The sequence below is a fragment of the Dipodomys merriami genome, unplaced genomic scaffold (genome assembly GCF_024711535.1).
Source record: "Dipodomys merriami isolate MVZ:Mamm:240054 unplaced genomic scaffold, mDipMer1.0.p SCAF_267, whole genome shotgun sequence".
Lineage (NCBI taxonomy): Eukaryota > Metazoa > Chordata > Mammalia > Rodentia > Heteromyidae > Dipodomys > Dipodomys merriami.
This window is the reverse complement of record NW_027204126.1, coordinates 799,718-827,407: the sequence shown is the minus strand read 5'-3', so window position 1 is coordinate 827,407 and position 27,690 is coordinate 799,718. Positions and strand designations below refer to the sequence as shown.

The following is a 27,690-nucleotide window of genomic DNA, read 5'->3' as shown; positions in this document are numbered from 1 at the left end:
ATATTCCTTGGCAGCTTCATTGGCTAGAGGTTGCCGTGTTGACACACCCATTCAGGGTCTGAATTGGGTCTGCCAGGCCCTGAGTTCAGATCCCAGCACTTCCAACAATTGGATCATGGAGTAAGAAGCTGAGTGTGATACCTGTTTTCCTTTTCTCTGAGAGTCCTGGGTGTCACTCATGATGAAGAACACATCTACAAATCTAGACACTATGTGATGGGTTGTCATCAATATCATAAATGGAATGTGTGTCATCACAGTCAATAAAAAAATCTCATATCTAAAATATACTTGGAACTCAAAACATTAAATCCCCCAACAACAAATCCTCAAAGACACAACCATCCAATGAATAACTGGGCAAAAGGCTTAAAGAGAAACTTCTCTGGAGAAGAAAGAAGGATGGCCAATACACAAATGAAGAAATGCTCAACCTCCCCAGCCATAAAGAAATGCAAATCCAAACAACATTGAGATACCACCTCACCCCAGTTAGAATGCCTATAATCAAGAACTCTAATAACAACAGATGCTGGAGGAAATATGGACAGAATGGAACCTTATTGCATTGTTGGTGGGAGTGTGAACTTGTTCAACCACTTTGGAAAGTAGTCTGGAGAATTCTCAAAAGACTCCACATAGAGCTCTCCTATGACCCAGCAATCCCACTTTTGGGCATTTACCCAAATGTTTACAACAAGACACACTAAAGCTACCAGCATGACTATGTTTATTGCAGCAGTATTTACTATAGCTAAGATATGGAACCAACCCAGATGCCCCTCGTTAGATGAATGGATCAAGAAAATGTGGTATATATACACAATGGAATTCTATGCCTCCATCACAAAGAATGACATTGCCCCATTTGTTAGGAAATGGAAATACCTTGAAAAAATTATATTAAATGAAGTAAGCCAGGCCCAAAGAAACATAGGTTCCAGGGTTTCCCTTATTTGCAATTTTGAGTATATGTCTGAGTCAAGCAGAAAAGATCAGATAAGGTGATGTTAAGGAAATGAATCCTAAGATATGTATTGAAATGTTCTTTTTTTCCTTTCATGGGATTGCTTCTAACACATTTATAAGATGATTTCTTTGTTGCTTTGAATGTCTCTGCCCCACAGTATAACCCCTGCTTTCACTGTATTTGATGTCGGTATAATTTGTGGAGAGGAAGAGGAAAAAACAAATCGTTAAAATATGGATAGAGGTGGACCTATTGCAACAATGAGATGTACAAGTCGTTATGTTGAAAATGAACTTTACAACTTTGGTGTAGGGTGGCAGGTGAGAGCGTGGAGGATAGGGTGGGGGGTGGAGGGAAGGATGGGAAGGGATGGGAAGGGGAAACAAAGGAGGAGGCTACAATGCTTGATAAGAAATGTACTCATTATCTTGCCTATGTAATTGTAACCCCTCTGTACTGTATTTTCACAATAAAAAATGGAAAATAAATGAATAAAACAAAAATACATTAAACAACCACAACAAACAGGACATGGACTGAACATCTATACGTAAGTACACATCCTACCTTTACAATGTATATAAATAGAATGTTTCCAGGGCTGGGACTTGAATTCAGGCCTAGGGACCAGGCCTTATTTTCTTGTCTTCAAGCATGGTGAGCTTCCCCTTCATCCACAGTGCTTCAGAGTTACCATGGCCTTAAGTTCAAATTCAAAGGTAGGAGGAATGGCGTAAATTGCAAGCCAGGGAACTATTTTTTTTTTTTTTTTGCCAAGCACGGTCTTGAACTCAGGTAATGGCAACCGTGCCTCAGCTTTCATCACCATAGGCAGGGGTGCAGCCGCTGAAAACACAGCCCATCCTGGGATCCTAGAACTCCAGGCCTTGTGCAGGGGGTTTGGGGAATGCACAGAAAAAAAGTGGCGGGATGGCATTTTTACATTTTCTTCCTTTACACCATGGAAATCTGGGTCTGAGTGATCTGGCTCCAAATGATACTTCACCTTGCATTGCTGAAAGCTTGCAGGAGACTGGGGAAGACATAATCCCAAACAATGATTAACCAGGCATCAGTGGCTTTCAGCAGTCCTCCTTGATATTTACAAGGCTGAGACAGGAGGATCAAGGTCAAAGTCCCCCTAGAAAGGAAAGTCCTTGAGACCCTTGTCCAACCTCAATGCCAACAAAGCCAGAAGTAGAGCTGTGTGGCTCCACTGGTAGAGGGCTCATTTTGAGCAAGAAAAGCTCATAGACTGTGCCCAGGTCCTGAGTTCCCAGTGATGAATCACTGGGAAAAAGTGCTATGTGCTGAGTTTTTCAAAGCATGCCATGCACTGAGTCCTTCACATTGCAGGCTATGGACTCCCTCCTTCAAAGGGTGGTGTGTGCTGAGTACTCTACCCAAAGTACTACATGCTGAGTCCTTCAAAGGGAGCTGTGTGCTGAGTCCTTTACACAGAGTGCTTTGTGCTATTTTTGGAAGTGCGCTGTGTGCTGAGTCATCCCAAAGGGTGCTATATTCTGAGTCCTTTAGAGGTAGTTATCCCCAACAATCACACAGACACAAACACAAACACACATACACACACGAGTGTCACCATGCACCTGCTTTGTGTGTGAATGAAGGGGAATGGAAGAGAATCTCCTCCAGCGGTGGGGCTGAGGGGTGATTCGATCCCCAGGGCAGGCTCTGGGGTGGGAGGGAGAATGCTGAGCTGAGGTAAGGCTGCAATTGCCATGGTCTGGAAGCCTTAGGACCTAGTCAGGGCTGCAATTGTGGCTAGTGGTGGGGGGCGGGGCCCAGGGGAGTAGAGGTCGGGGCTCATGGGCACACTTTGGTGGCAGCAATGGCCAGGGGCCCAAGGGAGCAGGGGCATGTGTGCATCAGGGCAGCGTGGCCCAGGAGAGGAGTGTGGGGCTGAAAGAGAGCAGAGAGAAGAGTGAGCAGGAGCACAAGTGAAGTAGGCCCTGAGAGGAGACTCGAGCTGGGACAGCTTCTTTACAGGTTTTGTTTTTGTTTTAGGGATTTTAGAAAAAAAAAACAAAAACAAAAAACCAAAAAAAACCTTGGCTCCAACCAGCCCAGTTCCTGGAATGAAAAGAATGCCTCTAGGTCCCCCTCCCCTTAACAACTTAACCCACCTTCATTGTTCTGTTAAGGACAGACTGACTAAACAGTTAGCCAGTAATCCGGCTCCTGCTGGCATGCTGGCAACATCCGGAGTTTAGTATAAACTCCACCTTTTTCACATGCCTATGTTAAACTCCACTAAACTCCTTTGTGTATGTTTACCTTAAGCTCTGCTTTACCATTGAATTCTCCAGTCATTTAAACCAAAAGTGATAGGCTGGTTTAAACAGCCATTATGTGACAAAGTGTAACCTCATTGGCCACCTGGGTGTGTTCTGGTATGACTGTGCAATCTTTTGGGTGTGTGAAAATCTCATTGGTTGCCTACGTGACCAGGCTTCACCTTGTGATTTTTGCATTTAAAAACCTAAGTACTTGGGCCACTGGGGGTCACAGTATCAGCTCCCCGAGTCTGTGCTGTGCCCCTGGCCTGTCAGTGTAGGAATCTTCTCAATAAAGTTGCTTCTTTAATAACAACTTTGTTGCGGTGGGCTCTGTCACTCCGGTCGACTAGGAGGGCTTGCCTGCCTGAGTAGGGGTCTTCCTACTACACAACCACCAGTGGAAACGGCTTCAGTGGCTGGCGGCTGCTCCGATCATAGCGTGGGTCCTGGCCAGAAGTGCAGAGCATGTGGCAACTAGGCACCTATGGCTGCTGAGGTGGAGGCAGCAGTGGCGGCAGACTCAGGGGAGGAGGCCGCTGAGTCAACTGCTGCTGAGAAGGAGCAGAGGCTGCGAACATCCCCGCCATGTGCCCGCAGATGCCCCGCCCCCTCTCAGCAGCGCTGCTTTTCAAACATGGCCCTGCCAGCTCTGAACCACAGTGCCTCTTGCAGTAACCTGGCTGAGATGGCGCGCCCCTGGCATGCTTGTGGCCCTTACTTGGTCCCGGCCTCAGGTCCTCAGATGCCAGGTGCACACCTGATCACAGCCTACAGCTTCTTCCAGCCACACACGTGAGTGGCCGCCCTGCGGGCCAGCAACCCACGACCCGACCCCCAGCAACCTCCCCACTCTACCCAACCCCCCACCCCTGCAGAGCCAAAACCCCGCCTCTTGCTTCCCCTTACCAATCACCCCTGCACCTCCCCCATGTGCCACAGTCTGCCCTAGCTCTGCCACAAATGCACCCAAGGGGGGGGGTGGAAGTGGGTGTCCACCCGGGGATCCGACCCTCATCTCTAGCGGTTAGTGTCCCAGGAAAAGGGGAACTTCAGGGATGGGTGAGGAGGGGGCACCACAGAGCCCCTAGCCTGGAGCAGTGGGAGCCACACAGCCTTGCATGTGCATCCTTTCTCTCCCTGGTGGGAACCTGGTGGCTTTCATCAGAGATGGGGAGCAACACCCCACCACCTGCCTTCTAGGTCTTTTCCTTTTTGCTGGGGAGGGAGGTGTTGGATGCAAAAGATAGGCCCCCCTTGCTGTGTGAGCCCTTGTCTTCTGTGCTCAGTCACCCTTTCACCTGAGGACATTCCCAGAAGAGCCCACTAGAGAGGTGAGGGCACTGGGGTCAGATAGAAGGTGGGTATTTGGGAGAAAAGCACACCCCCTCTGACACACATACAACCGGCCTGTACCCCCAACCGCAGCTGTCAACAGTTCTGACTGGGTGATCACATTTCCTAGTTCTGCCAGCTTCTGCTAGTGCTCCCAGTCCATCTGGTCTCCTCATCCTCCCCAAGAATCTGCCAAGTTGTTCAGAAGTATGTAGGAGGGAGGTAGGGAGTCCATCTATGTATATAGCCTTTAGGACCCAATCAAAGTCCCCAATGACACCCCCACCCCAGGTCAGACACCTCTCTGGAGGCACCATGACCCCCTGCTTTGTTTTCTGTCCAGGCTCTGAGAAGCCACGTGTCTCGGGACTCCTTCACCCAGAGTCCTAAACTAGGGTTTTGGTGAATGGGGAGTCAAGGCTGGTTGTTCCCAAGGAGAAGGGTCTGGCCCTGGAGAAAGGGGGAGGCAGGGTGGTTCTGCAATATTACAGCATTGTTCCCCTTGGGTGGTTGCCCCTGGTTCTGACAAGGGTACGTTGCCTAGATGAGAAATCAACAAATTCAGGAGAGGCACTGCTTTGAGTCTGTGTGTTTAGGTGTGTATGAGAGAGAGAGAGAGAGAGAGAGAGAGAGATCATCTTTCTCATTGTACAGTCAGCATGTCTAAAAAGAGTACAATAATTTTTTGGAGTGGGGGTCTGGTTGTGGGGTCTGAACTCTGGGCCTGTGCTCTGTCCCTCAGCTCTTCAGCTCAAGGCTAGCACTCTAGAACTTGAGCCACAGCGCCACTTCCGACTTTTTTCTTTTTGCTTACATGGTGCTGAGGAATCAAACCCAGGGCCTTGTGCATGCAAGGAAAGCACTCTACCACTGAGCCACCTTCGTAGCCCGAGCAAAAGCATTTTATTTGTGTGCATGTGTGTATTTGTTGTTCTTTTTTCATTGATACCCAGTATGAGCCCAGCCACAATTTTTGTTTTCTCTTTCACAGTGTCATGGCTCCTTTAGAGAAGATTTCATCAGATGTTCCTTCCCACCACTTTCGTCCCCTTTCCTGCAGCCCACAGTAACTGCTGGGCCTGCGTGGGTCTCTCCTAGGAGGCCTGTGTGAACCACAGACCAGAGTGGATACCTGCCCTTCTGTCTTTAGCCAGAAGGCTCATGAGGCTACTGTGACCACAGCTGCATTCTTCCAGCGAGACAGTCTGCTCTCATGCGTATAGTTGGAGCTAATTCAAAGTTGGGAATGTGTCTGCCAAACATAATTAGGGAACTAGATAGGGGGTGTAGGGCAGGGGCTGTGAAGCTAGGAGGGTCTGGGAATTAATGAACCGTGTGACATGGCAGATGGTTCACCACGACCAAGGATGAGGGGGGAATCTTACCCAGGGCGTTGATGGTGTCCAAGGGCATCTTAACAGGGGGCTCCGGGTCCCCAATGTTGCCATGGATTTCCTCCCAGGGCAGTGCACTGGTGGGCAGTCCTCCCTGGAGTCCTGCAGACTCCAATCTGTATCACTCCTGAGCTGTTTCCAGCTAGGCAATGGTAGGCAAGTGTGTTCCCCCTGTTGGAGCCTGCTTGGGATCAGGACATGCAGTTAGCTAAGGCTCTCTGAATGCCATTTTCTGTAATCTGCTGTAGGCTGTCTGGAAGGAAAAAGGGACTGCTTATTTTGGAACCCATTAAGTATGCTACCTTTTCCAGGGTTTTTTCTTGAAGCTGGCAATTTCTACTAATGTCTGGGATTCTGGGTCAAATTAGATGGACAATTTCAGCCACCAAACAATGACTTTCAAAGCGACACAGGCAGAGTTCCCAAGCCAGAAGTTTTCCTGCTATGAATGTCGTGCCTTGACTGCCTTTCTCTGGCAGCTGCTGATTCTCCACCGGCTCTCTCTAGGCTGACCACCACAATTGAGGATGTCTTGGGGAGCAGAGATTGTGACCTCACCATCCGCAGCCAGTCAGATGTGAGCAGAGACAATTCCCAGAACCTGCACTGGAATCTGGGAGATTCAGAGACCTGGAATGCCTCAAGGATCCTTTCTCTGCAACATGAAACTTGGGGGCCAGACATAGTGGACCATCCTGTCTGCACTAGGGAGTGGAAAGGAGGCCCCTTGAGACTGGCGTTCACCTCACAGCAACCTTGTTCACACCTGAGTAGGGAATGGAGTGCCACAGAGCTGGTCAGTGGCTGGACAGAGATCTTTGAGAAGATAGGCATCCCAGAGGCCCTGTAATCCAGTGAGGACAACATGGTTCACGTCCTTGGAACCAAAACAGTTAAGTGCAGTGGTACCAGGAGGGTGGGAAGAGGGAGGAGGGAGAACTGTTGGAGAGCTACATCAGGATTTGTCCCCACCCAGGATGCTTAACGAATTAGATGGGACTTTGCTGTAGTATTGTCATAGACAGATGCTCTTTTATTTATCCAAAAAAACGATTAGTGTGTGCCAAGCCCAGGGGGTGAGGGGCGGGTCATACACGATGAAAGGTTCCAGTGCTGGATCCACAGAACATGAAGAAATCTTGGTTTGAGTTGGATACCATTGCTTCACTCCTGTCATCCTAGCTACTTAGGAGGCTGAGATGGGAGGATTGAGGCTTAAGGCCCATGCAGGAAAGCCTTTAAGACTCTTGTCTCCAACTAACTACCAAAAAGAAAATGCCAGAAGTGGATGAGTGGCTCAAGCCATAGGCTGTTGACCTTGAGTAAAAAGGTTCAGGGACAGTACCCAGTCTCTGATTTTAAGGCCCAGGAGTGACACAAAGAGAGGACAGAGAAAGAGAGGAGTGAAGAATAGAGGGAGAAAAGGAGGAAAGGAAGGAAGAAGGGATCATGCAGGCCTTGGTTTGGAGTCAAGGGAGCCAACCATTCACAATCTCTGTGGGGACAGTTTCAGAGCCTAAAGCCAGTATGTAGGACGAAGCGACTGTCCCCTCAGCAACTTCATGATATCCAGGATCTGAGTGATTTGCTTACTGCTGAGGGAAACAGCCTGGGGTAGACCCTAGGGCTCAGGGTGTGTCACCGACTTTATTTTCTGGTCAGATGAGAAGAAAGTGTCCAAACGTTAGGGAGGATAGGGAGTGCGATATCCAGAGGGGGGGAGGCAGGGGATAAGGAGGAAGATGAAGAGGGAGGATGATCCCAGATCAGGTGTGTCAGGCCATTGAAGCCGTGACCTCACCTTACAACCTAGACCATCAGTGATAGAGCCTTCAACCCAGCCACATGGCTATTAAAAGTCCTGGCACTCTAGGTTCACCCTTGACAACCTCGCTGTCGTCCACTGCAGGATGCCTGTGCAGTACATCCTTGGGGACTGGGACTTTTGCTGGCTCAATCTGAAGATGACACCCCCAGTGTTCATTCCTCAACCACAGACAGAGGAAACCAGGCCACTGGCACAGGACAGCCAGGAAATGAGGGAAACAGTCAGACGCATGTTGCTCTGAGTCTTCCTCTAGGGGACTCTAGGGCCCCATGACTGCCATTCTCAGAGGTAGAGTTGGGTCTCCTTGCTGGCTCAGCCTTTAGTCTAGATGGCAGATGTGTGATTTAGAGAGGGCAGACTGAAGGTCGAGGCTGGTGAGAAAACCAGAGGCACTGGGCTCTGAGCTGCATTGTTTCTTTGAGGATACTCACAACCCAGGATCATTCCTGAGGTGGATCAGCCCTTTTCTCCTTCCCCAGATAAAGGGACCTAGAGCCCTCCAGTCTGCATCCCTTGGCTGAGAAATTAATTCATTCCAATATCCTTTGGTTGGATAACTAGATCTCAACTGACTACCCAGTGTCAAGACAGGACAGTGAGAGATCTTGAGTCCTTGATGAGGTCACGGGATCTCAGTATGAGATTGTACTTGTATGTCCTGACTCGGTGCATGGTCAGTCCCATCTCAGCCTGCCATGATCTAGGGCATAGAATCTAGAGACTCAGAGCACGATGGGGTCTATTCTGTGAGTCTTGAGTATTATGTGTGAGCTTTGAGCTCCGGTGTGCTCACCTGCTTCCCTTGGTTGGGTGGGTTTATGCTAGAAAAAGTTTAAAACTAGGGCCTGGGTCCCATCCCTTGTTTTATGCTCAAAGCTAGCACTCCACCATTTGAGCTCCAGCTCCACTTGCAAGGTTTTTGGGTTTTTAATTGGAGATAAGAGTTCTCAATGACTTTCCTTCCAAGGATGGCATTCAACTGCAGTCTTCAGATCTCAGTCTCCTGAGGGGATAGGATGACAGGCATAGAAATGCATCTTTGGCTGTGTGTCAGTGGCTCATGGCCGTCATCCTAAGTACTCAGGAGCTGAATCTTAGGATCAAGAGTAAAAGCCAGCTTGGGCAGGAAAGACCCTCAGACACTTCTCTCCAATAAAGCACCAGAAAACCGGAAGTGGTGCTGTGGCTCAAGTAGTAGAGTGCTGGACTTGAGCTGAAGAACTCAGGGATAGAACCCAGGCCCAGAGTTCAAGACCCACAACCAATCAAAAGAAAGAAAGTAAAACATCTTTGCAAAGGAGGATGGAAGTGTGTTGTGTGTATGTGTGTGGGGAGGAGGGGGCTGGTAGATATTTATCGCCCAGCTCGTTCCTCGCATTAGACGGATTGTTCAAACTCTTAGTTAACAGCAGCCGATTCTTGACCACAGGTAAAGCTCTGGGTTGGATGTCAACCATCGGACCTCAGTCTCCTCATGGGACAGTTGTGAGGAAATAAGGGACTAATACAGAGGGATCTCTGGAGCAGAGCCAGGAACAGAGGGAGCAGGTGTCAGATACATTTCTCATCAATTCTGTGAGCATATGACAGGAAGTTGCCGGGAAAGGGCTCAGATGGGTTCTGTTATTAATCATGCAACAGGTGTGGGATTATGAAACAAAACATGGCTGTCTCTCATTAACCTATCCTCATGAGGTAGGGATCCTTCACTCTATTCATTTTTCCAGCTGGGGAAAATGAGTCATGGAGAAGCCAGGTGACCTATTCATGATCCCCAACTGAAAGGAATCTTGGCCTGATTTCTCTGCCATACTTCCTAGGACAGTGGGTGTTATTCATTCCATTTCTTGTGATGGGAAGTCCACTTCTTGTCATTTGTGGGGCTTGAATTCTGGATCTGGATGCTGTCCCTGAGCTCCTCAGATAAAGGCTAGCGCTCTACCACAGGAGTCACAGCATCACTTCCCATTTTCTGTTAGTTCTTTGAGGATAAGATTCTCACAGGCATTCCTCCCAAGCCAGCTATGAACCAAGATCTTCACATCCCAGACTCCTGTGTAGTTAGGATTATAGGTTTGAGCCATCGGCATCTGGCTTAAGTGTAATTCTGGAACTCTGTCGCTGTCTCTGTCTCTGTCTCTTTCTCTGTCTCTCTGTCTCTGTCTCTGTCTCTGTCTCTGTCTCTGTCTCTGTCTCTGTCTCTGTCTCTGTCTCTGTCTCTGTCTCTCTCTCTCTCTCTCTCTCTCTCTCTCTCTGTCTCTCAGGAATTGGTAGAATGAGTGTTGGAGGAGTTGGCCCAGCATCCCCATGAGGCTGGAACGCAAGGTGGCCCTTTCATTCTGGAGGTGGGCTGTGGGTCAGGAGCTGTTTTGCTCAGCCTGTTGAAGCAGCTTCATGAGGTAAGCCCCTCTGTGCCCTGGCTAGACCATGATGATTATTCATTGTCCATCCCATGAGTCCTTCCCCACATCACTCTGCTACACCATTGAAGGAAAGTGGATGAGAAAGTGTCACCTTGTCCCCCTGCCCAGCACAATCCCAGGCCTCTGACCTATACCCCCACCTATCTGACAAGACCTTGGCTCTAAGACAATAAAAACACTCTGTGTGTACTACCCTTTGCTGGGGAGTGTCGTTTTGGTTAGGGTGGCGGGTTCAGAGGAGAGACCCCAGACCTGATTCCTCCCGGGGAACATTTGTTCTTGTGACAGAGCCAAATCATTGCTGTGGATAAGGACGAAGAATCCATCAGAGTGACCCAGAACAATGCTCAAAGATAGGTAGGCTGTTGAAGTATCAAACCCACTCATGTCTGCTTCCTACTCCCAAAAAGGAGGTGTAGTATGGGTGGCCTGGCCTTGGGTTTAAGGGATTATAAATGGATGGTGGCGGTCAGGAGCTCATGGCTCCCACCCACCATCCTAGCACTTTGGGAGGCTGAGGTCTGATCTTTGTGACTCAGAGTAACCCAGGCAGGAAAGTACGTGTGAATCTTATCCCCCATAAACCACCTCCCTCCCCAAAAACACACATAAAAAGCCAGATGTGCTGTGGCTCAAGTGGTAGAGCCTCAGCCTTGAAAAAAAGAAGCTCAGGGATAACACCCAAGCCCTGAATCCAAGCCCTAGGACTAACACAATCATGAAATAAATGAACATTGTACACCTTTTATCTGACTTCCAAGAAAGATGTATTCAGTTTTCTTGCTGGTACATGTAGCCAAAGGTAAGGGGCTCCCTTTCATGTTTCCCTAACCCTCTCCTTCTCTCCTTCATCTGTCCAGGCTTAGGTTGCAGGACAGAATTCAGATCATCCCCCTGGTTGTGACATTAGGTACCCTGCCCCATCCACCTCCCTTGGGGTCAGGATCCTGGATGCTCTCCCTGCTGGGAGGATGAGGCACCACAGAGATGAGGGTAGGTATTCCCAACACTCACGCACACACACACACAGAAATACCCCTAATCCAACTGAGACTAGCCTTTTCCAAACACACTTTATCTCCTTGGATTAACTGACCTAGGAGAGGAATTTGATCCTCTGTAATGATTATTTTAACTTGGGCTTGCTAGTTGACAGGAGATAAACAGGAACAAAAAAAAACAAAAAGCCTTTGGTGCCCATCACCTGGGGTTCGGGCTCATGCCTATCATCCTGGCTACTCGGGAGGCTGAGAACTGAGGATCACAGTTTGAAGCCAGCCATAAGCTGGAAAGCCCATGAAACTCTACTCTCCATAGAACCACCTAAAAGCTAGAAGTGGTGCTGTGGCTCAAGTGGTAGAGCACCAGCATTAAGCAACAAAACTCAGAAAGACAGCTCCCAGATCCTCAGTTCAAGCCCACACAAAGAAATGGTCCTGTCTTTTTGCCCACAGATTGCCCAAGCTTCGAGCCCCCTCTCACGGAGTGTGATACAACACCTGCCCCTGGGTGGTGTATCAGGGCCTTCACAAATCCGGTGGTGGAATCCAAGCCTTCCCATTCATGCATTCTCAACCCACACTGGCTGGAAGGCAGAGTCTGACAAGGCTGGCAGCCTGCACAGCGGAGAGCCTCCAGCTTTTCCAAGGTGATCAGAAAGGCTTCTTGGAGACAGCACTTGAAAAGGGGGTCTTGCTTAACAAGGAGGATCTGAAAGACGCACAGAGAACAAAGGTGCTGCAGATGATGGGCAACATAGCAGAGCGTGTTCATTTCCAGCCAGGGCTGCTGGTGAGAGACTTGGTATAGATGTGCGAAACTGTCCCAAGACAGGCCTGAGGCTTCACAGAAGAACAGCTATCTAGGGCTGGGATTTTGTCTCAGAGGTGGAGGGCTCGCTTAGCACACAGGAAAGCATGGGTTCGATTCCTAGGTCCTGCATACACAGAAAAATCTGGAAGTGGCATGGTGGCTCAGGTGTAAGAGCACTCCCCTGGAGACAAAGCAAGTTAGGGACAGTGCCAGGCCATGAGGTCAGGCCCCAGGGCTGTCACCATAAAACAGTTCTCCCAGTGACCTTTGTGACAAGTGGATGGCTATGCCCTGAAGCTCTTAGTAGATCCATCTGTGCTTTGTGTCTCCTCTGACAGAGGGGAGCTGGACAGTCCTTCTGCCCTGGGTACCCCTGGGCCCGCTTGTCAGCAACCCTCCTAATGTCTTCCACGAGGACATGGTGCAGCTGGCCCCAGAAGTCCTCAGGTATCGTTTGGGTGGGGCAGGGGGACATAGGGCAGGCCCAAGAACTCTTTGGGGGTCTGATCTGCCCTGGAAGACCAGGCAATCTGCAGGAGGCAGATGGGAGGATAGAGGGGGTTAGTGATGTGGAGGGGGCCCTTTAATCCCCATGGCTTCACCCAGATTCTAGCATCCCTTTGCTGTCCCTGAGGGAGGTAGAGGGGTGTCTAGGTGGTAGTGTCTAGAGGAGGACTAGGTGGACATTCTGAAGGACTTGACACCTTAAGCTATGAGCCGGTGGCTCATGCCTGTCATCCCACACCTGTCATGCTGGCCACTCAGGAGGCTGAGTTCCAGAGGCTCTCATTTCATAGCCCAGGCAGGAAAGTCCCACCAGAACCTCATCTCCAATCTCCAACCGGAAGTGGCACTGTGGCTCAAGTGGTAGAGCACTGGCTTTGAGGAAAATTAGACATCAAGGAGAGTACCCAAGCCCTGAGTTCAAGCCCCTCAACCAAAAAGCAAAAGCAAAAACAAAAAAACAAACAAGAAAGAAAGACACCCCTTCTTTGCTTGCAAGAGATAGTGAAGTACTATGGTTGCTATGGTTGTGAGACTAGGTGCTGGCCTCACTGTACAGACATTTCTAATAACTCTCCAGGTTTACCACAGTGTGAAGCCATAGCAGGGTGGGTGGTGCCTTACCAAGAACTCCAGAGGTCATGGACTGTGGTAGGCAGGGAGTGGGTGAATGGGAGCAGGTGTAGGATGGTAGTGTCAATTATATGCTCTCCATCCATGGAAGAATGGTTTGCATGCTGGTGACAAAGTCTGAAGTGTAGGGTTACATTTGGTTTGTGTCTTGATGAGTTGGGTTTTCCCTTGGTATAAGAAGGTGGCTACATGAGGAGGCTACAATGCTTGATAAGAAATGTATTCCTTATCTTGCCCATGTAATTGTCATCCCTCTGTACAGGATTTTCACAATAAAAAAAGAAAGAAAGAAAAGAGCTGAAGAAAAAAAAAGTTGGGTGTAGCCTGGCGTTGCCAGTGGCTCATAACTGTCAGCCTAGCTACTCAAGAGGCTGAGATCTGAGGATCACTGTTCAAAGCCAGCTTGGGAAGGAACGTCTGTGAGACTTTACCTCCAATGAACCACCAGAAAATTGGATGTGGTGTTGTGGCACCAGTAGTGGAGCGCACACCTTCATCTGAACAGCTGAGGGCCTGCTGGCAGGCCCAAAGCTCAAACCCCATAACCTACAACCAAATAAAAGGTAGCTGAATTTTCTGCATAACAGTGTGTACAGTAGAAATGCGATGATATGTTGTGAACCATTCCAGACATGTGAGAGGCTCTGAGTTTTGTCTGCAGTTGGTCTGATGATGGTAGAGCCATCTTCTCTGGGGTGGAAAGTTCAGGGTGCTCAGGGACTGCTGAGGCTTTGGGCTACCACTGGGTGTGTCTGTGTGTTCGTGTGTCTTTTGTCTGTGTGTGTGTGTCTGTGAGTTTGGATGTAGAAGACCTGGGCCTTGAACTCAGGGTCTACGTGAAGTTCCTATGCTTCTGTGCTCAAAGCTAGTGCTCTAACACTTGAGCTGCAGCTCCATTTCTTGCTATTTGGTAGTTCATTGGAGATAAGAGCCTCACAGGCATTTCTGTGCTGGCTGGCTTTGACCTCAGCCTCCTGAGTAGCTAGGATGACAGGTGTGAGACACCAGTGCCATATGTGTGTGTGTGTGTGTGTGTGTGTGTGTGTGTGTGTGTGTGTGTGTGTGTGTGTTTTCCTCATCTTTCTCTGTCCCGTTCCTGGGTGCCTGTCTGCCTCTTTCTCACCTCGGATGGTGCCCCTCCTCCACATCGACCTTGCCTTTAGCCTCCTAACAGGGTCTACCATGAGTCCTAAATGGCCAGAGACCTGAGTTCAACTTTTCTTTGGGGCCCAAGTCCAGCTGTCCAAATCTTTGGCCTCCTGCAGGGGATTCTGCATCTGCTGGGCTAGCTGAAATAGAGCCTTGCCTGTCTCTGGGTGGGGAACTCAGACATGGGATGTCCTGCCCTTTTCCTCAGCTAGACCTCTGGCTGCATGTCCCTCTCAGCAGGCTGGTAGTGGAGTGAGGGAAGGGGGTTGCCGGTGGCTCTGGCCAACTGCAGCTTGATAGCGGACTGAAGGCTGCCCAAGCAAGGAAGATTCCAGGCTGCATTGGAGGTGAGGCCAAGGTGGCTTGGAAATATCTGTTGGTGCTTAGGAAATGTCCAAGTACTTTATCGCAGGCAAGTCTATCTTCCAGCCCCATCTGGGCCTCTCCAATCCTTCTAGAGAATTCTGGATGCCCAGATTACAGAGGCACAGACTTTAGATTCCAAGGCCAGAAAATTGGGGGAGGAGAGACTGGTATGGCCAATACCTCAATGTTCTGGGGCATTAGCCTTGACCTAGGTATGCCCCCCTTGTGTACATTCACTTCTTAACCCAGAGCTCGCCAGAAACAGGCCACTTGTGGTGGTGCTGTAGAAATGGCAGGAGTGGTGGTGCTGTAGAAATGGCAGGAGTGGAAGTGAGATCTAGGATGACCAAAATCTGGATTGATGGCCTAAGGGGGGGGGCAAAATGTGTCTTTAAAAAAAAACTCTAGAGCTGGAACTCAGGACCTAGGCACTGAGCTTCCTTTGCTCAAATCTAACAGTCTATCACTTGATCCACCGGTCACATTTCATCTTTTCAGTATTTTAGTGGATATAAGAATCTCACGAACTTTCATTCCTGGGCTAGTTTCAAACTGCCATCTTAAGAGCTCAGCCTCTTGAGTAGCTACGATTGCTGGTATGAGCCACTGGCACCTGCTAAGGATGTTTGTGTGTGTGTGTGTGTGTGTGTGTGTGTGTGTGTGTGTGTGTGTGTGTGTGTGTGTGTGTGTGTGTGTGTGTGTGTTTACCAGGGCTCGAACTCAGAGCCTAGGTGGTATCCTTTAGCTTGTTTGCACAAGGTTGGTGCTCTACCTCTTGTACTCCAGTAGCTCTGCTTCCCAGCGTTTTGGTGATTCATTGCAGATAACAGTCTGCCCAGGCTACCTTTGAATCTTGCTTGATCCTCAAGTGTCAGCCATGATTAGCTAGGATTATAGGCATGAGCCACTGGCATCCAGCTGCAAGGATGTCTCTTCATACTGTCTTCTGTTCGAACAGCTATCTACATACCTTGGCCTAGATCTCTGATCTCCACATCAGCTCCCAGCAGCCCTTAACTGTGTGGAGAACATAAAGCTCAAAACTGTCAAGCATCCAATTTCTATGTCCTCAGGGGAGGTTACGTTTCCTCTGAAGCCTGGAGGAGTAGGGGGAGGGGGAAGAAGGTTAGGTATAAATGGGTGCTAGGCTGGGAGAGAGGTACACTGTCTTAGCCAAGAAGGAAAATGTGGCCAGATGTTAATAGCTCATGCTCTCATATTACTAGCTCCTCAGGAGGCTGAGATCTAAGGATTGGCATTCAGAGGCAGCCCACATCACTTTGTTTTTTCTTTTTTTTTTTTGTATCAATAGCATCTTTTATTGTGAAAATACTGTACAGAGGGGTTACAATTACATGGGCAAGATAATGAGTACATTTCTTATCACCAGCTCACTTTTCTAAAGTGTGTGAGACTCTCCTCTTCAAATAACCACCTGAAAGCTGGAAGAAATAAAAGCCTTGACCCAGCCTTGAATGTATTACCGGACTTGTGTGAAGCCTCAGAACCTTCATTCCACCCACACCACCTATTCTACACCACAACTCAAGAAACTTTGTGCAGTTTGTACCTTCTGCCTGAGGCTGTCTATCTTGTTCCACATCTTAGAACTCCACTGGAATTTTGGCACTGGTTATACCACCTCCAGGAGCAAGTTTTTCATTCCCTTCTCCCTCTTTTTTTTAAATATTGAGTTGCTAGAGATGGAACTTGTGCAGGCTGACTGGCAAATGCTCTAGCTTGGTTTGTGTGTGTGTGTGTGTGTGTGTGTGTGTGTGTGTGTGTGTGAGTGTGTGTGTGTGTGTGTTCATGCCAGTCCTAGGGTTTGAATTCATGACCTGGATGCTATCCCTGAGGTTTTGTGCTCAAGGCTAGCACTCTATTACTTGAACCACAGCTCTACTTCTGACTTTTGGGGTGTTTAATAGGAGAAAAGTGTCTCATATAGACTTTCCTGCTTGCTATTGTGATCCTCAGATCTCAGCCTCCTGAGTAGCTAAGATTACAGGTGTGAGCCACCAGCAACTGTCCTCTACCCTATCTCTTACCTCTAACCTTGGCCCTCCTATGAGTACCAGAAGAATATGTCTCACCAGGCTCACTTTTTTGCCAGTCTTGGGGCTTGAACTCAGAGTCTGGGCATGTTCCTGAGTTTCTTTTGGTCAAGGTTAGCACTCTTATCACTTAAGCCACAGTGCCACTTTTGGCTTTTTCTGTTTCTGTGATCCTGCGGAATCAAACCCAAGCCTTTCTGTGTGCTAGGTAAGTACTCTACCACTAAGCCACATTCGCAGCTCAAGGCTCACTTCTGACAGGAACTATGAGGGTGGGCTTTATTGGCTTATCCCTTTTGGTGCAGAAATCGCTTGCTACTTCATATCTTTGCCAAGATTTGGGAACAACCTGTGACTCGGCAATGAGAATGGTGAATGAGGAATAGCCACCAGGCCCCAGAGGAGTAGGCTCACATTTAACAGAGGGATAGAGAATATGGAGCCAGAACCTTTGACAACTCCTACAGCCTAGGACCTGTGGTCTCCCTGGAGGCAGTGGCTGGCTGCTCGGTGTCCCGATGGGACATCTCAGCCAGAACATAAGGCACTTGTTGCACAGCCCAGGCAAAGCTGGCGGGGCTTCAGTTATTAAATGGCAGAGAAGGATGCTTTGTTCAAGCTGCTGGCTCAGACTTAGGACGCTCTGAGGACTTGCCCAGGTTGAGGGAAGGACATGAGCATGGGCAACCTGCTGAATGCCCATCATCCATACATCATCCATCCATACACAGAGACATGGAGTTATTGCCTCCTTTTTTGGGGGTGGGGGTTTAGGCAGGTCCAGGTTTGTACTTTGAGCCTAGGCCCTGTCCCTGAGCTCCTTTTGCTCAAGGATAGCACTCTGCCCTTGAACCACAGCCCCACTCATATTTTTTTTCCCCTGTGATCTGTTTGAAAAAGAAGAGTGTTGTGGACTTTCCTGCCCCGGATGAATTCAAATTGGCATTCTCTACATCGCAGCCTCAGGATTAGTTAGGTTTATAGGCAGGAGCCACTGACACCTGGCTTTCTTTTCTTCTTGTTGTTCTCTTTTTTAATCATGACAATCTGAAATCTTCATGGTGTCATTCCAATGTTTTGCATTCAAAGTAACCTACCCAGGCCTGGAATTCGAATGCTATGACTATCACCCACAAATGGAGGGAGATCCTGATGAATGCTAATTGAATGTTATAAAAGTAATAATTAAATTTGCAGTTAATTCATGATTCTATTTTAGAATGCCACACAAAAAATATTGGATTTAAATCTTCATTCTAGCACCAAGGTATGATTAAGGATATTGACTAATTTTTAATTCTTTTGTAAGTATTCAACCATGATACCTCATTAAATGGAGTCATAATTTAGTAACTAATAATTGGTTCTAACATATATATAATTTAATAACATCTTCACATTCCCTCTTTGTAAGTGTTTGTAAATATATATATATATATATATATATATACACATATAGGTGCAGGTATATATATATATATATATATATATATAATATCAATCTACACATTTTTGAGCACTACTGTGGCTTGATCACAGTTCATCAGAATTTCCTGGATGCTCAGTTTGCCGGAGGCTGTTGTGCTAAGACTGTACCCCATTTATGGATTGGGCAATGTAGGATGAGTTGAAATTCCAGCTGGCCAAAAATTTATTTGTGGAGTAAGAAGCCAATTTGACACATTTTTTTTCTTCTCTGTGAAAGTCCTGGGTCTCAATAGGATGTATAATCCATATGCAAATATATCCTATGGATATGATATAATAAAGGAAATGTTATATGTGTAACAATACTAAATAAGGGTAATAAATGTCATGTGCAGTAGAACCTATGTATGTAAATAGATCTCATATATATGAATATTATCTTTTCCTGTGCTGGGGCTTCAATTCATGCCCTGGGAACTGGTCTGAATTTCTTTTTTCTTTCCTTTTCTTTTTTTTGCCAGTCATGGTGCCTGAAATCTGGGCGTGGGCACTGTCCCTCAGCTCTTCAGTTCAAGGTGAGCGAGCACTCTACCACTTGAGCTACAGTGCCACTTCTAGCTTTTTCTGCTTATGTGGTGCTGAGTTATTGAACCAGGGGCCTCATGCATGCAAGGCAAGCACTCTACCACTGAGCCACCTTCCCAGCCCCATGAATTTCTTGTCTTTAAGGACGGTGAGTTTTCCTCTTCACACATAGTGTCACAGAGTTACCCAGACCCTGAGTTCAAATCCCAGGCCTGCTAGAAAAATGATGCAATTTCCTAGCCAGGGTCTTATTGTTATTACTTTTTTTATGGCCTAGCCCAGGGCTTGAACTCAGGTCTTTGCATCTCTGCCACAGCTGCTCACTGGATCCTACGACCCTACTTCAAATTTTGGAGCTGACAGAAAAAAAAAAAACAATAAAAAGGACAAGGATGAAACTGAGAAGTTCAAGAAGGTTGTTTTATTTTTTTTTCCTTTGTATTGTGACCATCTGGGTCTAAATGACAAGCCCCAGAATGTGTACGTGACATTGCATTGCTAATGTTTGGTGAGCTATTAGGGAAGCCAAAGCTGAAACAAGCAACTTAGACCTGGAGGTCCAGTCTTGGAACTGCCACTAATGAATGGTGGGAAGTTCTAAGAAATTCATTCTGATATATATCCGTACAAATAGAATGTTATAAAAGTAACATTTAAATTAGTAGTTGGTATATGATTATATTCTAAAACTATACACAACAATTACTCTACATTGACTAATTTTCTTTTTTTATGGGTCCGGTCATAGGGCCTGACCTCTGGGCCTGGGTACTGTCCCTCAGCTCTTCAGCTCAAGGCTAGCACTCTACCACTTGGGCCACAACACCACTTCTGGCTTTTTTCTTTTTACTTATGTGGTGCTGAGGAATCGAACCCAGGACCTCAGGCCTGCAAGGCAAGCGTTCTCCCACTGAGCCATCTATCTCTATCTACCAATCTACAAATTTATCTGTTTATACAATTGTCACTCCTGGGGGTCAGTGTTAGAGTGCTCACTGAGTATGTACAAAGTCCTAGGATCCATTCCTCACTACCACTTGCACAGAAAAATCCAGAAGTAATGCTGTTGCTCAAACAGTCGAGTACTAGCTTTGAGCTTAAAAGATTAGGGACTGTTTCTAGACACTTACTCAAGATACAGGTCTGGCACCAAAACAAAACAATAGAATGTTCTGACTGCAAAGATATAAGAATAGGACTGCAAATACATCATTGTAGAGCAAGCTAGGAGTCTGGTGATGTGAGCTGCCATGTAACCTGACTTAGCCAAAGGTAAACTGCTGCAACCCAGGTACACAGAACCAGATGCTTCTTTTTTTTTTTTTTAATATCTTTCTTTTTTTTAAATATTATTTTATTTTATTTGAGAACATACTGTACAGAGGGGCTACAATTACATGGGCAGGATAATGCATACATTTCTTACCAAGCATTGCAGCCTCCTCCTTTGTTTACCCTTCACCTCCCTTCCCAGCCTCCCCCCTCCCCCCACCCAATTATACCCCCCTCCCCCCCACCGACATTGTAAAGCTGGTTTTGACATGACATTTTGTACTTCTCATTGTTGCAACAGGTCCACCTGAATCCTTAAACGACTTGTTTGCCCCCATCTCCTCCACATGTTATACTGACATCAAATATAGTGAAAGCAGGGGTTACACTCTGGGGGAGGGACATACAAAGCAACAAAGAAATAATCTTATAAATGCGTTAGAAACATATGCATGAAAGAAACGAAAACATTAAAATACATATTTAAGGGTTCATTTTCCTAACATCACATTATCTGAACTTTTCCGCTTGACTCATACCTATACTAGATATTGCAAATAAGGGAAACCATGGGACCTATGCTTCTTTGGGCCTGGCTTACTTCACTTAATATAATTTTTTCCAAGCCTTTCCATTTCCTAACAAATGGGGAAATGTCATTCTTTCTGAGGGAGGCATAGAATTCCATTGTGTATATATACCACATTTTCTTGATCCATTCATCTACCGAGGGGCATCTGGGTTGGTTCCATATCTTACCTATGGTAAATAATGCTGCAATAAACATAGTTGTGCTGGTAGCTTTAGTGTGGTCTTGTTTGTAAACATTTGGGTAAATGCCCAAAAGTGGGATTGCTGGATCATAGGGGAGATCTATGTGAAGTCTTTTGAGGAACCTCCATACTGCTTTCCAAAGTGGTTGAACAAGTTTACATTCCCACCAACAATGAAGTAAGGTTCCTTTCTGTCCACATCCCCTCCAGCATCTGTTGTTGTTAGAGTTCTTGATTTTTGCTGTTCTAACTGGAGTGAGGTGATATCTCGATGTTGTTTTGATTTGCATTTCTTTTATGGCTAGGGATGTTGAACATTTCTTCATGTGTCTATTGGCCATCCTTCTTTCTTCTTCAGAGAAGCTTCTCTTTAAGTCTTTCGCCCACTTATTTATTGGGCAGTTGTTTCTTTGAGGATTTGTTGTTGGGTGGTTTAATTTTTTGAGTTCCAAGTATATTTTAGATATGAGACCCTTGTCCGTTGTATGGCTAGTAAAGATCTTCTCCCAATCGGTGGGCTTTCTATTGATCTTGCTAGCTATGTCATTTGCCCTGCAGAAGCTCTGCAACCGTATGCAATCCCATTTGTCCAACCTTTCTTTGATTTGTTGTGCTTCCGGGTCTCTATTCAGAAAATTTCGGCCTGAGCCAAGGAGACCTAATGTTTCTCCTATTCCATCCTGTAATGTTTTCAGAGTGTCTGCTTTGAGTTCAAGGTCTTTGATCCATTTGGAGTTGATTCTGGTGCAGGGTGATATATAAGGATCTAGCTTTAGTTTTCTACATGTAGTTAACCAATTTTGCCAGCACCATTTACTGAAGAGGCTGTCTTTCTTCCATTCTATTGTTTTAGCTTCCTTATCGAAGATTAGATGGCTATAGGTCTGTAGGTTCATTTCTGGGTTTTCAATTCTATTCCATTGGTCCTGAGGTCTGTTCTTATGCCAATACCAAGCTGTTTTGATTACTATGGCTTTATAGTAGAGTTTGAAATTTGGTATTGATATTCCTCCAGCAGTGTTCTTTCCGTTGAGGCGCGTTTTTGCTATTCGGGGTCTTTTATTAGAACCAGATGCTTCTGACTCGCTCAGCCCTGTCATCCAAGATACTGGAGGGCTGAGATCAGACACTGGTGGTTTTAAAATCCAGTCCTGACAGGAAGTCTGCAAAACTCTGAGCTGTGGCTCAAAGTGGTAGATCTCTAGCCTTGAGCAAATGATCTTAGGACTGTGCCCCCAAACTTTCAGTGTAATCCCCGTGGCTGACTCACCACTCCCCTACAAAAAACCCACCCCTCTAAATCATTTGATGTGAACTTTGTGTAGTTTGGTAACATTGATGAAAGCACCCTAATTCTAATGACAGTGTGTGGGATACAGCTCTGTCATGAGTCTTATATGAGGAATGGTGTACTGAGTACATTCTTGCATCTGGTCTTTGTAAGAGCTCCAAAGATTATTGTACTGATGAGAACCTTGAGGCTCAGATATGTCCCCATGTCAGGGCCAAAATGATGTATGTACTGAACTCTAGTGAGTTTTCTCCTGCAGACAATTGTTTTGGTTTATTTTTTCTCGCTCATGAACCTTAAACTCAGGGCCTACCTACTGACCCTTCCCTGTTGGGCTCATGGTTAGCACCCTACCAAGGGGACCCAAGGAAACCCTTACAATAGTGTTACAGTCTAGGCATCTGTGGCTGATATCTGTCATCCTGCCTACTTTGACACATTTTTTTTCCTTCTCTGTAAAAATCCTGGGTCTCAGTATGAAGTATAATCCATATTCAAATATATGCATGTGATAAGGTGTAATGAATGAAATAAATGTTATGTATGTAATAATACTAAATAAAATAAATAATGAATAAATAAGGGTAATGAATGTCAAATGGAGTAAGCCCATGTATGTAAAAAGATCACATATATGAATATTAATTTTTCCAGTGTTGGTGCTTAAATTCAGGCCTGGAAACTGGTCTGAAATTCTTGTCTTCAACAACAGTGAACTTCCCTTCCCCCACAGTGTCACAGAGTTTCCCAGACCCTGAGTTCAAATCCAGGCCTGCCAGAAAAATGGAGCAAATTCTAAGCCATGGCCTTAATTTATTTTTTTCAGGGCCGGTGCTTGAACTCATCTTGTGGCAATTCTGCCTCAGGTTCAATCACCCTAGGCTGGGGTGCAGCCAATGGACTCACAGCCCATTCTGAGATCCTAGGACCCAAGTTCAAATCTCGGGACTGATAAAAAAAAAAGGAGTGGGGCAGGGAAGTTGGCTCAGTAGTAGAGTCCTTGCTTTGCATGCATAAGGCCCTGGGCTTGATTCCTCAGCACCACATATGCAGAAAAAAGCTGGAATTGGTGCTATGGCTCAAGTGGTAGAACACTAATCTTGAGATGAATAGTTGAGGAACAGTGTCCAGACCCAGATTTCTGGCGCCACAAACAACAAAAAAGAAAAAAAGGAAAAGGGGGGGTGAGAATAAGCCTAAAATTGGGAAGTTCCAGAAGGCGGTTTTACTTTGTTTTTTTCCTTTGTATTGTGACCATACTGGGTCTAAATGAAAGGGCCCAGAAAGAGTATGTGACCTTATACTGCTGAAGTTTGGTGGGCTATCAGGCAAGCCATAGCCAAAACCAGCAACCTAGGCCCAGTGTTCAAAATCTGGGACCGCCACCTACGAATGGCGGGAGATCCTAAGAAACGCATTCTGACATACATCCATATGAATGGAATGTTGTTAAAGTAACAATTACATTAGTAATTAGTGTATGATTATATTTTAAACTTAAAAACAATAATCATAGTACATTGACTAATTTTCAATTAATATTTTATTATATTTTCAACAATGAGAAATGAAGGAATAATTTAATTATGTATAATTGATAGTAATATAGGATATGTAATTTAATAATATACAGATATTTTTCTTATTTTATACATATATATATATATATATATATATATATATATATATATATATATATATATATTTCTACACTTGTCACTCCTGGTTCTCAGTGGTATAGTGCTTACCTAGTAGGTATGAAACCCTGGGTTTGTCTCCACACTATCACATGCACAGAAAAGCCGGAAGTGGTGCTGTCACTCAAGCACCAAAGAAAAGTTAGAAGGTTCTAACTGCAAGTATACAAGGCAAGGGCATTAAATACTTCATGACAGAGCAAGCCGGGAATCTGAAGATAACAGCTGCCATCTATCCTGAGAGCCAGAGGTTAACAGCTGCAAACCAATTCCATCGAACCAGATGCTGCTTACTCACCCTAGCTGCTCAGGTGGTGGGTTGAAAACTCAGTCCTGGCAAGAAGTCTGTGAGACTCTGAGCTGAGGCACAAAGTGGTAGAGCTCTACCCTTGAGGAAAAGATCTTAGGACAGTACCCACAACCCTATGAGTGCAAACCCTGAGTCTGATGACCCCTTCTCTCCCCCCAACCCCAACTAACCACCTGTCTAAACCGTTAGATGTGAACTTGTGTGGTTCGTGACATGTTTCTGAAGGAATGGAAATACTGATGAAAACATCCTAATTCTAATGACAGCTTGAGGGATATGAAGAGTCCTTCATATATATGAAGAGTCCTTCCTGGGGTGCTGGGTGCTGAGTCCTTCACGGGGTGTATTCTTTCATCTGATCCTGGTTAGAGCTCCACAAGTAAGATGATTGTGCAGGTGAGAAACTTGAGGCACAGATATTTCCCAAGGCAAGGCCAAATTTATGTATGTACTGAACTCTATTGAGGTGTCTCTGCAGACAATTGTTTTGGTTTATTTTTCTCCATCATGAACCTTGAACTCAGAGCCTAGACACAGATTTTCCTCTTATGCTCATGGCTAACACTCTACCGCGCCGAGCCAAGGAACCCCTTGCAGCAAAGTGTCACAGCTTAGGTGTCTTTAGCTGAGGTCTATCATCCTGCCTGCTCAGGAAGCTGAGGATCTGGGTTCAATACTATCCCACACACAAAAGGTCCCATGACATTATCATCTCCTATTCACCACTTAGAAACTTGAAGTGGAAGCTGGGTGTCCGTGACTCATGCTTATCATCCTAGCTACTTACTCAGCAGGCTGAGAGCACAGGATCATGGTCCAAAGCCAGCCTGAGCAGGAGATTCCTAGAGATGGTTATCTACAGTGAACCAACAGAAAACCTGAATGGGTTCTGTAGCTCAAGTGGTAGAGCTCTCCACTTAAGCTGAAGAGCTGAGTGACAGCACCCAGGCCCAGACTTCAACTCCTCCAACTTACAAGAAAAGAAAGAAAGAAACCTGAAGTGCAGTGCTGGGAATGGGTCTTAGCGGTAGAGTGCTTTGCATGTTTGAAACCCTGGCTTTGAATCCTCAGTGGCACATCACTAGAAAAAGCCTGTAGTGGCTCTGTGGCTTAAGTGGTAGAGTGCTATCCTTGTACAGGAGAAACTCAGGTACCATGCGCAGTTCCTGAATTTAAGCTCCAGGACTGTTATATGCACACAAATTACCCCCCCCCACACACACACACACAGATACCAGAAGTGAAACTGTGACATCAAAGGGTAAAGCACTGGGAAGTAGGCACTGAGAGGAGACTTGAGCTCGTACAGCTTCTTTCCAGGATTTGCCTTTGTTTTAGGGATTTTAGAAAAAAAAAACTTTAAACAAGGATAACTAGACCTTGGCTCCAAGCAGCCCTGCTCCTGGAATGGAAAGAATGCCTCTAGAATGGAAAGAATGCCTCTAGTTTCCCCTCCCCTTAACAACCTAACTTACCTTGATTGTTGAGTTAAAGACTGACACATAAAACAGATAGAATGTAATCTGGCTCCAACTACCGGACAACATCTGCTTATGGTGGTAAACCCTACCTTTCACACATGCTTACAGTAAACTCTGCCTATTAGCCACCTGTGTGTGGTCTGGTATGACCATGCAATCCTTTTGTATGGTATGATTTCATTGGTCACCTGTGCATGTCCTGGCTCGATCTCATGGATTTTGCCTTTAAAAACCAAAGAATGGGGGATGCTCAGGGTGGCAGTATCAGCTCCTTAGCCTGTGCTGTGGCCCTGGCCGGTCAGTGTAGAAACCTTCTCAATAAAGTTGCTTCTTTGTTACCAACTTTGCTTAGGTGGGCTCTGTCACTCCAGACGACTAGGTGGGTTTGCCTGCCTGAGTAGGGGTCTTCCTATCACACATTGTGCTTCTGTTCTGAGCTCATGGTCAGTACTCAGGCACTGTGTTCAAACCTAGCCACCCAAGGCCCAACTAGGAGAGGTCAAATGTTTCAAAACCTGATGAGCTCCACCAGACCTACATAACAGGGAACATTGTGATTTTGCAAATGTGCTTAGATGTAGCAAGCTTCCAAAAACCTAGGGAGGCAATGTTGCCAATAATGAATCATTGCATTAGGTTCAGCTCCCTGGTTGTTGTCTGCCAGAAGGAATCTTGAACTAATTGTAGCAGTTTGTTTCAACACTAGAACATATTCTAACAAAGACAGGATAAGTGCAGGGAACTTGGCCTGCCCCGGGAGGTGGCACAAATGAAGGCTTCCAGTCAAAACAGAGCACTGGGGAGAGAGATATCTTGGGGTACAAAGAGGCCCTTTTCTCCTAGTCTTCAGGGCCTGCCCACAATCATCATCACTAGTTGGCCCAGATATAGTTGTTTGTTAGAGAGCTGTAGGGAGTGAGGCCTTTTGTATGCCTGTTCCAACAAAGAGACAGACTTCCTCCAGCAACCTGGGCTGTGGAGAAACCCTCAGGCTATTCTGGGAACAGGGAGGGGGGCACTGGAACATGCACTGTCTTGAAAGCACCCTCTGTGCTATGAAATCATTCTATTTAAAGCAAATTTCCTAACTGGGTGCCTTTCTTCATAGTGACTCTGCATGTTCACTAATAGAAATACATTCACACATCCATAGACACATGGAGTTACTGGCTCTATTTTTTTTTTTTTTTTGGTGCAGGCCCTGAGGCTTGAACTGTGAGCTTAGGCATTGTCCCTGAGCTAATTTTTCAAAAGGAAGCAATTTATTGTGCCTTAAACCATGATACATCATTAAATGAAGGCATAATTTAATACTTAATAATGATTAGTAATATATTACCTGTAATTTAATGATATATAGACTTCTCACATTCTATAAATATATTTATATATTTAAATATACACTGGAATATACATATACATCTCTCTCACTCTCTATGCATATATATGTATTTGCAGTAATTTATGCATCTATCTATTTATATATTGGCCACTCCTGGAGGTTAAACTTAGGTCCTGGGAACTCCCTGGCAGTGAATTTGTTTGATGCTGCTGTGCTTACATTGATCCCTTGATGAATTGGCTTTCGAGGCCCTGAGTTCAAATCCTAGCAGCTCCAAAGACAATAGATGGAGTAAGAAGCCAATGTTGACTTGTTCTGCTGTCTGTGAAAATATTGTTTTCTAGGTACAATATGTAATACCTACACAAATACATATATGATGTACATTATAAATGTATATAAATATTATTTTGCCAGTCCTGGGGCTAGAATTCATGCCCTGGGAAATGCTCTTGACTTTCTTTTATTCAAGGAGGGTGAACTTCCACTTCACCCACAGCAAAATAGAGTTACCCAGGCCCTGATTTCAAATCCCAGGTATGGCAGATAAAATGTCCCAAATTCCAAGCCAGGACCTTAACTTTGGGGGGGGGGCAGGCACGGGGCTTGAACTCAGTTCGTCACATCTCTGCCTCAGCCTTGATTACCCTAGGCTGGGGTGCAGCTTTTACACCCACAGATGATCCAAGGATCCTAGGACCCAATTTCAACTCCCAGCACTGGCCAGCAAACAAACAAATCAAAATGGA

The 27,690-nt window shown here is 46.1% G+C and overlaps 1 pseudogene; it reads right to left on the bottom strand.

Moving 5' to 3' along the window:
• Window positions 1–2,794: 2,794 nt before the first annotated feature.
• The window catches only part of LOC138837229 (chromodomain Y-like protein), a 165,197-nt pseudogene continuing 140,301 nt past the window's right edge, over window positions 2,795–27,690 (bottom strand).